The sequence below is a fragment of the Bos indicus x Bos taurus genome, chromosome 21 (assembly GCF_003369695.1).
Source record: "Bos indicus x Bos taurus breed Angus x Brahman F1 hybrid chromosome 21, Bos_hybrid_MaternalHap_v2.0, whole genome shotgun sequence".
NCBI classification, from domain to species: Eukaryota; Metazoa; Chordata; class Mammalia; order Artiodactyla; family Bovidae; genus Bos; species Bos indicus x Bos taurus.
Genome location: NC_040096.1, coordinates 65,691,115 through 65,704,011, shown reverse-complemented (window position 1 = coordinate 65,704,011; position 12,897 = coordinate 65,691,115). Strand labels below are relative to the sequence as shown.

General features: G+C 35.8%; 1 long non-coding RNA gene, 5 other non-coding genes and 2 pseudogenes across 9 annotated transcripts in view; all 8 read right to left on the bottom strand.

Moving 5' to 3' along the window:
• The window catches only part of LOC113880083, a 71,861-nt gene that overhangs the window by 47,988 nt on the left and 10,976 nt on the right, over window positions 1-12,897 (bottom strand). For 3 of the 4 annotated variants that reach the window (XR_003507581.1, XR_003507580.1, XR_003507582.1), the window contains 11 exons: window positions 12,382-12,423; window positions 11,473-11,520; window positions 9,673-9,731; window positions 7,310-7,393; window positions 6,440-6,492; window positions 5,464-5,534; window positions 5,008-5,066; window positions 4,010-4,093; window positions 3,057-3,133; window positions 623-674; window positions 366-437 (listed from right to left, as the gene is read on the bottom strand). This is a non-coding gene — a long non-coding RNA (uncharacterized LOC113880083). Of the gene's footprint in view, window positions 1-365; window positions 438-622; window positions 675-3,056; window positions 3,134-4,009; window positions 4,094-5,007; window positions 5,067-5,463; window positions 5,535-6,439; window positions 6,493-7,309; window positions 7,394-7,950; window positions 8,645-9,672; window positions 9,732-11,472; window positions 11,521-12,381; window positions 12,424-12,897 lie in introns of those variants that run through there. The other variant, XR_003507583.1, reaches the window with a different exon arrangement.
• Window positions 3,592-3,669, bottom strand: LOC113880165 (annotated as a pseudogene).
• On the bottom strand, window positions 4,778-4,852 carry LOC113880157. The gene has a single exon (XR_003507627.1). It is a non-coding gene; the product is annotated as a small nucleolar RNA SNORD113/SNORD114 family (small nucleolar RNA).
• LOC113880158 lies at window positions 5,284-5,358 on the bottom strand. Its single transcript, XR_003507628.1, has one exon. It is a non-coding gene; the product is annotated as a small nucleolar RNA SNORD113/SNORD114 family (small nucleolar RNA).
• On the bottom strand, window positions 6,955-7,027 carry LOC113880171. Its single transcript, XR_003507639.1, has one exon. It is a non-coding gene; the product is annotated as a small nucleolar RNA SNORD113/SNORD114 family (small nucleolar RNA).
• Window positions 7,915-7,991, bottom strand: LOC113880182 (annotated as a pseudogene).
• On the bottom strand, window positions 9,254-9,327 carry LOC113880160. The gene has a single exon (XR_003507630.1). It is a non-coding gene; the product is annotated as a small nucleolar RNA SNORD113/SNORD114 family (small nucleolar RNA).
• On the bottom strand, window positions 10,166-10,239 carry LOC113880186. Its single transcript, XR_003507652.1, has one exon. It is a non-coding gene; the product is annotated as a small nucleolar RNA SNORD113/SNORD114 family (small nucleolar RNA).

The following is a 12,897-nucleotide window of genomic DNA, read 5'->3' as shown; positions in this document are numbered from 1 at the left end:
TTTTTTGTCATGGACCTCAGTAGTTTTTAGGTGTTTTGATCATAAAAAAATATTTCAAAATGCATTCCATTCCCATCATTGGTCCATGGTAGGCCTTTTTTTCATAATGTGAACGCATTGTGCGGGTCTGACTCTTTGTGACCGTATGGACTGTAGCCTGCCAGGCTCCTCTGCCCAAGGGATTCTCCAGGCAAGAATACTGGAGTGGGCTGCCATGCCCTCTTCCAGGGGATCTTCCTTACCCAGGGATCAAACCCACGTCTCCTGCGTCTCCTACATAGCAGAGAGACTCTTTACCGTTGAGCCAACGAGGAAGCCCATGAACCCAATATCAGAACTAAACTATTGACTAGTATTATACTTACATCTCCAGTGTGCTCTTCCTCATGATGAAAATAGCTTACACTGCTATCAACTAAGGAATCTCTAGGGAAAACCTAAAACAAAAATTTAGAGAGCTGTAAAAATGGATGACTGGGGCTCAAACTGTTTTCAAAATCATCCAAAGTGATCCAATTAATCATAATCAAATCAGTCATAAATTTTCACTTCTCATCATTTATACAGATCTGTGCTTGTTTTTGTTCCTCTATGTGGTCATGTACTCATTTCTTAAACATACTGGCAGCCTCAAGATCGTGGTCTGTTCAGTCCAGGTGCACCCATTTAGTGGTCTGTAAAGATAACGTTAAACGGATGAGGCATTTTCTCCACGTGCATGCATGCTCAGTTATACCCGACTCTTTGCCCCACTGAGAGTAGCCCGCCAGGCACCTCTGTCCATGGGATTTTCCAGGCAAGAACACTGGAGTGGTTGCCATTTCCTACTTCAGGGGATCTTCCCCACCCAGGGATTGAACTCACATCTCCTGTGTCTCCTGTCGGTGAATTCTTTACCGTCTGAGCTGACTGGAGAGCCCCCTTTCTCCGTTAAATATTTAGATATTTATTAATTACTGTATTTGTTATCTCTTGAAAAACATGCAACCTGAAACTCAGCACTGATACACAGCAAGACCACTAACTATTATGATATATATTTGACTTTATCAATGATGCTCTAGAAACACTGCTTCCTGATAGGCAGCATTAGCAGAACTTGGGAACATATTAGGAAGGCAGATTAGTGGAACCCACACTAATTGTATTGAGTCAGAAATGCTGACTCTGGGACCAGCAATCTGTCATCTAATAAGCCCTTTGGGTGATTCTGATCAAATGTGAGAACACTGCTGTACATTAACCGAACCAGAGAGGTAATACCCTTGATCTACTGGTTTCTTAACATAATGCTGCACTTCAGAACTATATGAACAAAAATTTCTATCTATCCATCTACCTACTGATTCTTTAATTTATTCCCGTGGACTACTGTAACAAGTTCCCAGGATCCATCTAAACCCCAGAGTTAGATTCTTGAAAATTACAGAAATCTAACTAAAGACTTACTCCCATGGATAATAATATCAAATCTCCTTTTGAAATGAACTTCAATGATGCAGAAATGAATTAATCACAAGACACATTCACATCATGGGTTCCTGCTTGACTCTTTCTCATTTAAATTCTACATTCTTTAAAGATGTAAAAACGAACCACCATGGACTCACTATCCCCTCCACATTCAAACCCTGCAGATGTCTTACATTTTCCCTCAGGTTGCTTCACTAAATTAATAGCTTAGATCTTTTTGACAAAGGAATGTTTATAAACTGTGGTGCAAACCTAATCTAGAATAATTAGTAGCTGTGAAAGAGAATGTAAAAGCCTCAAACTTTTAGAAAATTATATTGAATTCAATGAGTTCATAAAATTTGCCACACTGCATATCTTCAGCATATATCCGTATTTGGTCTTCTCTGACTTTATTTGTTGGTAGCTATTTATTGGAGAAGGCAATGGCACCCCACTCCAGTACTTTTGCCTAGAAAATCCCGTGGACGGAGGAGCCTGGTAGGCTGCAGTCCGTGGGGTCGCTAGTCGGACAAGACTGAGAGTGACTTCACTTTCATTTTTCACTTTTCACTTTCATGCATTGGAGAAGGAAATGGCAACCCACTCCAGTGTTCTTGCCTGGAGAATCCCAGGGACGGGAAGCCTGGTTGGCTGCCGTCTGTAGGGTTGCACAGAGTTGGACACGACTGAAGTGACACAGCAGCAGCAGCAGCTATTTATTAGTAATTTTAATTTTTATCTGTCCATTCTTTAATTCATGAATTTCACAAACTATTCATATTTTTAAGTAAAATGAAAAGTGTCATTAGTGTGGGTGCATGCCAAGTTGCTTCATCTGTGTCCAACTCTTTTCAGCTCATTGCAACCCTATGGATCATCCCCTGCCAGACAACTCTGTCCGTGGGATTCTCCTGGCAGGAGTACTGGAGTGCATTGCTGTGCCCTCGTCCAGGTGATCTTCCTGAGCAAAGGATCGACACAGTGTCTCTTATGTCTCCTGTATTGGCAGATGAGTTGGGCATTCCTCTTTATCTATTTACTTCTATTTTATTCTACCATCAGTCCATTAGTAATAATAAATCTTAATCGAGGATGTCAAAAAAAGAACATGATTCTTGATATATTTCTAACATCCATCTACCAGATCATTTCCAAAAGAGAGATTCAACGAATTATCTTTTGTGCTGGGAGTAACAGACACCCAGTATTCATTGTCTCTAATTCATTTGCCACCCGTTGACATCATGGGCCAATGTTTGAGTCTCTTTTCCTTCATTCATTTCTACTTCTGATCAACTAAATTCAATTAATTCATTGATAATGATATAATGAATACATGATTCCACAATCCCAGAAAAAGATATTTGAATATCCTAAACGTACTGTATAGAATCCTATCCCATGTAGACTTTATCTCTTTGATAAATGAACTTCAATTTTTGTTAATCAACATAATATTTCATTATCAATTAATTGATAAAACGTTTCAAATGATTTTTGTATTTGGACATAGTCCACTTTCATTATGTTTATTATTTTTTAATATTACTGTGAAATCCTTACACAAATAAACAAAGACAAGAACTTTAACCTTTACTCACCTTTGTCGCCCTCCTGACAGAGGCAACATGATGATCTTAATCAGAGCAGAAGCTGAAATCAGCTTGTAGGATCCATTCTGGATAGTACCAAGCAGAGAAGATGAGAAAAAATGGAGACATTCTCTCCATGTATTCACTTTTTCCACCAAAGAGTCATTTACGTATTTACTGATTAATGGTAATATTTATTTATTTTTCACTTAACATATGAAGCATCAAAGTTGTACCAGATTCAGAGTAGAAACTATTACTTATTGTCTGCATCATCCTTGGATAAAGATACAATATACTCGATCCATCTAATATCGGCTTCAATTTATATTAGTATTCTTTTCATGACTATACATTCTAAGAAGGAACAATATTTCAGCCTCTTCATCTTTACTTAAACATTTATTTATTCTTTTAGAGTAAGATTTGGTAAAAATTCATGAACACAAAGACCAAGAACAATATCTTTGTATTGAAAATATTCCTGATATCTGTCAATAGAATCAGTAGAATCAATAGAGGGATTGGGCTAGATTCCTTCGTGCTGGACCTCAGAGTTTCAGACACATGAGTACTCATCGCATATGTGACTCATACTCCATTAGTCTTCATCATTGGTCCAAGTAAGGAACTCATTCTTCATTCTCATATATATTTGCTGATCAATTCATCAATTCACTAATAATAGTAAAATAAATATCTGTGAATCACAAGTACTCAAGGAAAAGATCCTTAATATCTCTAATATCTATCTCTACAGTCATTTGCCATATGGAATATACTCATTTCATTGATCATCTTCATTGATAGCAACACCAATTAAGCAACATAACATTTCATGTCACTTCCATATTCATCTATAAACCATGGCTACTCTTCTTTGAATACATATAATGCTATTTTTATTATCACAATGAATAAACAAACACCCAAACCAAGAGAAGATTTTGACAACTACTTACATGACCCACATGTATTTATACACAGGAAAACCAGCAGAGGCCCTGATCACAGTCGAATGCTTAATAAATTCAGGTGCATCCATTCTGAGGAATACAAATCAGAGCAGATGATAACAAAATTGAAGGACACTACACTAATTTTAATTTTTACATAGTTGCTTTGGAATATAGTACATTGGGATCATATTTATTAATTTATTCTTAACAAACAAAACAAGGTCAAGCTTGACACAGACCAAGAATAAGAACAATTACTGTTATTTACTGTCTGCATCATTCTTAGCCACAGAGGTCAAGGACCTGAACTTAATGAACTTCAGTATTATCAATCAATATTAAGAGTTTTTATTGACTCACCACATATATTAAGAGTGAATATACTTCAACATCTTCAATGTAATTTATTTACACTTGTACATTGATTTTTTTATTTGGGCAATTTTTCATAGTAAGATAAAAAATTGATAAACTCAAGCCAAGAAAATTATTCTTTTGTTTTCCTAATATTTGTCTGTAATAGTATGCCAAATAGAAGCAACAGATTATATTTCGTTTTTATTGGACCTCGGGCTTCCCTTGTGGCTCAGCTGGTAAAGAATCTGCCTGCAATACTGAAGACCTGGTTTCAATCCCTGGGTTGGGAAGATCCCGTAGAGAAGGGAAAGGCTACCCACACCAGTATTCTGGCCTGGAGAATACCATGGACTATACATTTCACGGGGTTGCAAAGAGTTGGACACAACTGAGTGATTTTCAATTTCACGTTTTTTGGACCTCAGAGTTTCAGGCACATAGTATTCACCATCCGTGACTCATACGCCATCAGTCATCATCACTGGTCCATGAATGGGCCTCTATTTCCTCATTCTTATCGGCATAAGTCTGTTGATTGATTCATTAATTGACCAATATTAATTATGTTTCACACTTTTATAATACAGTGAATACATGAGAAAAAAGTTCTCAAAGACATAAATTTTAATTACTGTGTTACTCACATCAGTCTGTAGAGCCCAAGACCACGGAAGATCCTTAAACCCACTGCTGTGCGTCCATTCTGAGGAGTACAGAGCAGAGAAGACAAAAAAAAAACTGAGACTTTCTCTGAATTGGTCTTTGTTTTCCTCATTTTGTTTCCTCAGTTATGAGAGTATTATTTTTCATAATTTATACTTATATATAAGCTTACATATAAAGATAATAATATGATCCTCAGAAACACGATTCTAACATCTTTCCATAAGATCGCTTTGAATAGAGGCAGCAGGCTTTGACTGGACCTCAGAGTTTCAGACACAAAGTGGTCATCGTCCATGACTCATACTCCACCAACGGTCATCACTGGTCCAGATCTGAGCCCGCTTCTTCATTCTCATTGACATTTTTCATGATTGGTGCTTTGAATTATATTTTAAAGAAACCCATTAAATACAAGAACTTGAACTTTTACTCACGTTCTTCTCTAGGCTCTCAACACACAAAGGAAATCATGGAAAACGCATGCATCCGCTTGAGTGCATTGATTCTGGGGGGCACAAGGAAAAACAAATAATGAAAAATCGAAATCTTTCTTTTCTCCCTCAGTCTTTGTTTTCATCATTTTTTCATTGACTCAGGTAACTATTAATCCTCTAAACATATGTACATATGATCTATATATACATTTATCATATTACAAAGTTGACATTCTCTACTTGAGGCAGACCCAGGCTTATCAAAGTGGGTCCTACTTATCAACGTCACCCTCGGCATGATCCTTAGAAAGGGGGTAACATCACTGGCCCGTTTACTTCTCAACACGCATCACTTTTCTCAGTTTATATTATTTCTCGCCTCACCACGTACATTCATGGGTGGACAAGGCATCACTATCACCATTATTTTTTTGCATGTCATTTATTAGTTCTGTCACTGATTCATTTATGTTAATAATACAGAAATCCATGAATTCAAAATTTTAAGAATATAATTATATATTCCTAACATCAATCCATAGGCTCACTGATGACAAAGGAAACAGATTAGATTTTCTGTGTTGGACTGCAGACCTCCAGACATGTGGCGTGTGAGGGACTCCTGTGCCACTCTGACCTGAAGTCAGGCTTCTTTCTCTCATTCTCCTCTGCGTTTCTGTACACACTAATTCATCAATATACTAATTGAAATGAACTAAATATACATGAATCACAGAAACACAAGGACAAGAGCCTTCAGTATCATTCTTCTTTAGCATCACTGCCTAATTGAATACAGCTCTTCCGTTAGCCACTACTGTAAAAACAGATTAAACGTCATCCTGTTTCATACATTTCCAATTTAATTGCTGGACCGTAGTTGGTCTCTTTTCTTATACTTAATACATTTTAAATTATTACAGGGAAACCCTCAACACATCACCCAAGCCAAGCACAAGCTTTGATTAGTACTCACAGTGGGCTTAAGGCTGCTACAGTGAGGCCACCATGAACTTCCAGGTTCTCTTTCTGAGAAGGACAAAGCAGAACATATAACAACATCAAGACACTAAATCACTATTGCATGCACTCTGCCTTACGTTTAGTCTATCAATTACTAATACACTAATCTGGAACGATACTTACAAATTTCCTTTTTGAAAAATGAGTAATACTGAACTGACTATGGACCCAGAATAAGAACATTTCTATTGACATGAGCCAAAGAAGGAAAGGCACTCAAACCACTTATTTTTTCTTAATGGAATTCAGTATTCTCAATGTATTTTAGTAGTTTTTATTGCCTTACCACATATCTTCATGCTATTAATCTTCACTTTTTAATATTTATATATTGATTCTTAATTAATTGATCCACTTATAAGAAGAATCAAAATCCATGAAAATAATCTAAGAAAACAGTCCATTTAGATTCCTAAAATCAGCCTATAGGATCATTTCAAAAAGAGGCAATAGATTCTATGTCCTTTAGTAGACCTCAGATTCCAGAATGAAGTTGTCATCGTCCATGACTCATACTCCACCAACGGTCATCATCGATCCACTTTTCAGCCTCTTTTGTTCACTCTCCTGTACGTGAATTCCTTATTCATAAATAATAGTTTCTAAAACCCTACAATTCATACAAAACCAAAGAATAAGAAACTTGAGTATTCTACATCTGTCCTTAGAATCATTTATCACATGATCTGTTTCATTAATGATTCTTACTCTACCCTAAATTTTAATTTTAAAAAACGCTTGGGAATAATCTCATATTTATCGTTGGCCAATAAATATACTTTTTAAGAACCTATCAAAAGAAGACATGAACTTTACTACTCACGTGGGCCTCTATACACCGAAGGCATGGAGGCAACCAGAGAGCACATCCGTGAAAGAGCTTTTCAACCAGCCCCACTGGTCCATTCTGAGAGACACGAAGCAGAGTAGATGAGTCAATAACAATGAGACCTCGTCTGAACTGATTTTTCCTTCCATATTTTACTTATTTAAACCACTTTGATAGTCATTCATTTTTCATACTTTAATTTTTTCTTAACAAAAGGAATAACCTCAAATTTAAGACTGACATAGAAAATAAAACTGACTCTAACGATCAGAAAATAAAAACTGACTCTTTGTGATCCTTGATCAATTGATACCTAAGAGGCATCAGTGTTTTCAATTTCTATTAAAAATAATTCTTGCCTCACCACATATCTTCACAGTTAGACAACGCCTCACTCTCTTTTTATTTATCTATTCCTTTATTACTTAATGGTCCTTCATCTATTTATTTATACTTCTTTAATAGTTACATTATTGATCCATTAACAATAATAAATTTAATCAAAGAACCCAAGGTAAGAATATGATCTCTGTATACTTCTAGTATCTGTCTCTACAAGATCATTTCCAACAAAGGGATTTGATTAATTATGTTTTCTGTTAGACCTCAAAGTTCCAGACACACATATTATTCACCATCTACAATTCATGTGGCATCGATTATCTTCATTGCTTCATGTTGACTCTCTTTTTCTTCATTCATTTCTACATTTGTATAAAATCAATCATTAATTCATTAGGAATAATAAAATGAAAAAAAAGTCACACCATCCAAGAATAAGATCCCTAAATATCTCCAATATCTGTCTATAGAATTATTTCACACATGAACTGATGATCTTTCATTAACCAATGTCAATGGGGCACAATACTAATTAAAAAATATGTTTCACAGCATATTTATCAATGGCCATAACTTCTTTAATACTTCAAATAATTCAAGGAATACATTTAAACACATGACCCAATCTAAGGTGACAAACTTGACCATCATTCAACTTTTTCTCCTTTTAATCCAGAGGCAATAGGACAATCTTGGTCACAGCAAAAGCTGAAATCAGCTGGAGCATCATTTCTGCATAGTGCCAAGCAGATGCCAGTGACAAAAATTTGAGATATTCCATCCATTGAGCCCTACTTTCCACAGTTCATATACATAGTCATTTAGGTATTTATTAATTTATGGTAATATTTAATTGTGTTTCCCTTAACAAAACAAACATCAAACTTGCAACAGACTCAGATCAATAATGGGCTGCTGCCGCTGCTGCTGCTAAGTCGCTTCAGTTGTGTCCGACTCTGTGTGACCCCACAGACGGCAGCCAACCAGGCTCCTCCGTCCCTGGGATTCTCCAGGCAAGAACACTGGAGTGGGTTGCCATTTCCTTCTCCAATGCACGAAAGTGGAAAGTGAAAGTGAAGTCGCTCAGTCATGTCCGACTCTTCGCGACCCAGTGGACTGCAGCCTACCAGGCTCCTCTGCCCATGGGATTTTCCAGGCAAGAGTACTGGAGTGGGGTGCCATTGCCTTCTCCTAATAATGGGCTACTACTTATCAATGGATAACTGATGAATCAAGTATATTATGCATTTTTGAGTAAGGATGATATAGACGTTAATAATGGGCTACTACTTATCAATGTCTATATCATCCTTACTCAAATATGCATAATATACTTGATTCATCAGTTATCCATTTTAATTCATATTAATGTCATTTCTCTTTACTACACATTTAAGTAGAGAACAATACTTACCCATTTTTAGTCATTCAATCATTTTTATTCATTTATATACTTTTTGATTCTGTCAGTAATATTGTTATAATAATTTTTTTAAAACTTCATGAACCACGAAGAATAAAACAAGGTCCCTACATATTCCTGACATCTGTCTATAGGGATACTCCCAACTAAGGAAATGAACTATATTTCTTGTGTTGGACCTCAGAGTTTCAGACACACAGTATTCATTGTATACAACTCATATGCCATCATCATCATCATTGGTCCAACCTTCAGACCCTTTTTCTTCATTCTGATCTACCTTTGTTTACTGATCACTTTATTAATTCATTAATAATAATAAAATAAGTATCTATGAATCAAAAAACTGAAGGACAACTCCTTCAATATGACTAACTTGTACCTATAGAATATTTTGGCTCATGGAATATATTTATTTCAATAATCATCTTCATTGCAGCAAATATTGACTAATCAACTTTATTCTCATCTGTGTAAGTTCATTAATTAACGCATTATTACTAATGCTAGTTATATTTCAAACTTTTCATAATACAGTGAACACAGAGAAAAAAGCTTGCAAAGACACAAATTTGCTTACTGCATTACTCACCTTAGTCTGCAGAGCACATGACCATGGGAGATGCTGAAATCTGCTAATAGGCATCCATTCTGAGGAGTAAAAAGCAGAGGAGGTGATAGGAAAAACTGAGACTTTCTGTATATTGGTTCTTATTTTCTTCATTTCATTTACTCAGTCACAAAGGTACTTACATTTTCCATGGTTTACATATCTATGAGCATAAATAGAAATATAATGATATGATCCTTAGACAAAGAGCTAATACCTTGGGTCCATATATTTCTTTATGTGCAGCAGTTTCTCTAATTTAGATTAGTAGTATTTCTGGCCCCACAAAATACACTATGGTTGATAAGGCTTCATTCTTGTTCTTAGTTATATTTTGTTTATTGGTTCTATCATTGATCAATTTATATTAATAATACAGAAATTCATGAATCCAAAATTAGAATAATATTGTTGTTTGCTCCTAACATTGATCCATAGAATCATTTGCAACAGAGGAGACAGATTTTGTTTTATTTTGAGCCTCTGACTTCCAGTCACTAAGCATTTACAGTATATAATTCACACGCCATCAGACATCATCATTATCCAGGTTTGAACCTTTTTTTCTCCCTCCCGTCTACTTCTGTTTAGTGATTAGTTCATTAATTTACTAATCATAATTAAATAAATATCTGAGTCACAAAAGCTCAGCCTTCAGCAGCTGCCTTACTTTTCTTTACAATCAGTGCTTAATTGAGTACAGTTCTTTCATTAATCACCCTCATTATTCTAAAGATAGATTAATCAACCCAGTGTTTCATACATTTCCAATTTAATCACTGGACCATGGTCAGTATTTTTTTATCCTGAATATATTTTTAAATATTTCAAAGAATAAACTAAACAAACCACCCAAAGTAAAATAAGAACACTATTATGTTGGTTTCCACATACAGGCAAATTTAGAGACTGTTGACCAAGGCATATGCTTAAATCAGTCGGAATGTGTCCATTCCAAAACACAGAAAGCAGAGTAGACACATGATTGAAATGCTTTCTCTTTTAATCTTTGGATCTACATTTCATGATTCAGTGATTATGCTATATATTACCAGGGTTAATATGTAACTCTTTCCTAAGAAAGCAAACCACAATGAACATTCTACTAATGCAGAATAAATACTGGCCATTATTTATATTATCTATAACATCTAGTAGAGGAAACGTGCTTGAACCATTTATTTTTTAACTAACTTACTGTTTATTTATTAATATTATCTCTAGCTTTACATGCTCAGTTGCTCAGTTGTGTCCGATTCTTTGCGACCCCATGAACTTTCGCCCACCAGGCTTCTCTGTCCATGGAATTTTCCAGGCAAGAATACTGGATCGGATTGCCATTTCCTGAGTGGGTTGTCATTTACTACTCCAGGGGATCTTCCCGAGCCAGGGATCAAACTCGCATCTCTTGTGTCTCCTCCACTGGCAGGCAGATTCTGTTTCACTACACCACCCAGGCAGGCCCTCTACCTCTAGCCTTACATTTATAATAAAGCAGTTGTTATAAAATACATATCTATGAGGCAAAAAACTGGAAAACAAAACCTTCAAGTATCTCTAACATCTTTCCATAGAATCATTTGGTTTTTTTCTGAATTTACCTTTTGCTGATTATCTACACTGTTGTAAATATTGATAAATCAATTTAATGGTTCATGTCAATTCCAAATGTATTAGGGGGCCATGGTTGGCCTTTTTAAATTATACCATTATTTTTTAATATTATAGTTAACATCCTAAACAAATCACCACAAGAAACAAGACAATAACTTTGACTCTTACCTAGAGCTCCTGACCAGGAAAGATCCTTAAATTAGCCTGGCACACCCACTCCAAGTACAAAGCAGAGAAAATGAAAAGAACAAAGGTATCATGTTCATTAATCCATGCATTTTACCTTTCATTACATCAGTAGTTTAGGTATTTTTTTATTAGGGTTAATATTTACTGATGTTTCCCTCAAGAAAGTGAACATCAAGCTTAACACTGAGCCAGAATAGGAAGAGTAATTATTACTTGTACTTTCTATAGCATCATTAGCCAAAGACATAACATAAAACCATGTCTTTCTGAGCTGAATCAGTTTTTTTAACATTTATTTACAGATTCTCTTACTTCCTGAGACATTACCAGAGTTGGACAATGCTTCACACTCTTCATTTATTTGTATACAGTTGACCCTTGAACAACACAAGTTTAAACTGTCTGGGTCCATTTATACACAAATTTTTTTCAATAAATACAGGGATCTTGAAATTGACTAAGTGTGGGGAAACTTTGTGTTTGATTAGAGACCACAATGTGTGATACGAAAAGAATCAGGGTTTGATCCTATCTAAACTGTTTCGGATCCCTGTCCTTGAGTGAGTCATTTCACAGTTCCTTTGATTTTCAACCACAGATAGTCTTATGTGGCAAAACTACGTCTTTATAGAGGGAGGCTTAAATCAACTGTGATTCAAATTAAAATTGATAATACATTGTACATTAGTTAATTGAGTAATTAACTGTGAAAATAAATAAAATGGTCTTCCTTTTTCCTCCTTAATTGACCACAGATGTACTGAATTGGCCTACGTAAGACCTTCATTCATTTAATTTGTACTTGTAGCCATTTATCCCTTCCAATAATAGAGTTAACACCCATGACAAACCACCAAACCAGAAGCAATTACTTTGACTGTTACTTACAAAAGTTTCTACAGTCCTTAATTGAATCATTGAGCATCCGTTCTGTAGGGTACAAAGCAAATATTAAAATAGACAGATAAGACAGGCAGGTAGACAAATAAGGCGACCTAGATTCAGATTTTTTTAGTTGAATTCAAGTCAACTAAACAAGTGATGAGGAATAAACGCTAGTACTTATTGTTTATTAAAACTCTGAATGACATAATGATTGATTGAACCAAGTATTAAATTTAATGAATATAATGAACACCTCCGAAACCAACATCAGACAGAAGAATAAGAACTACGACTTTTACAAACGTCTGTTTGTGTGTCCTCTATCCAGTCAGTGAGAGCTATAGCTGTTCAGTCGCTAAATCGTGTCGCAACCCCATGGACTGGAGCCCACCAGGCTCCTCTGTCCATGGAATTCTCCAGACAAGAATCCTGGAGTGGGGTGCCATTTCCTTTTCCAGGGGATCTTCCCGATGCAGGGACTGAACCCAGGTCTCCTGCATTGCAGGCAGATTCTTTACA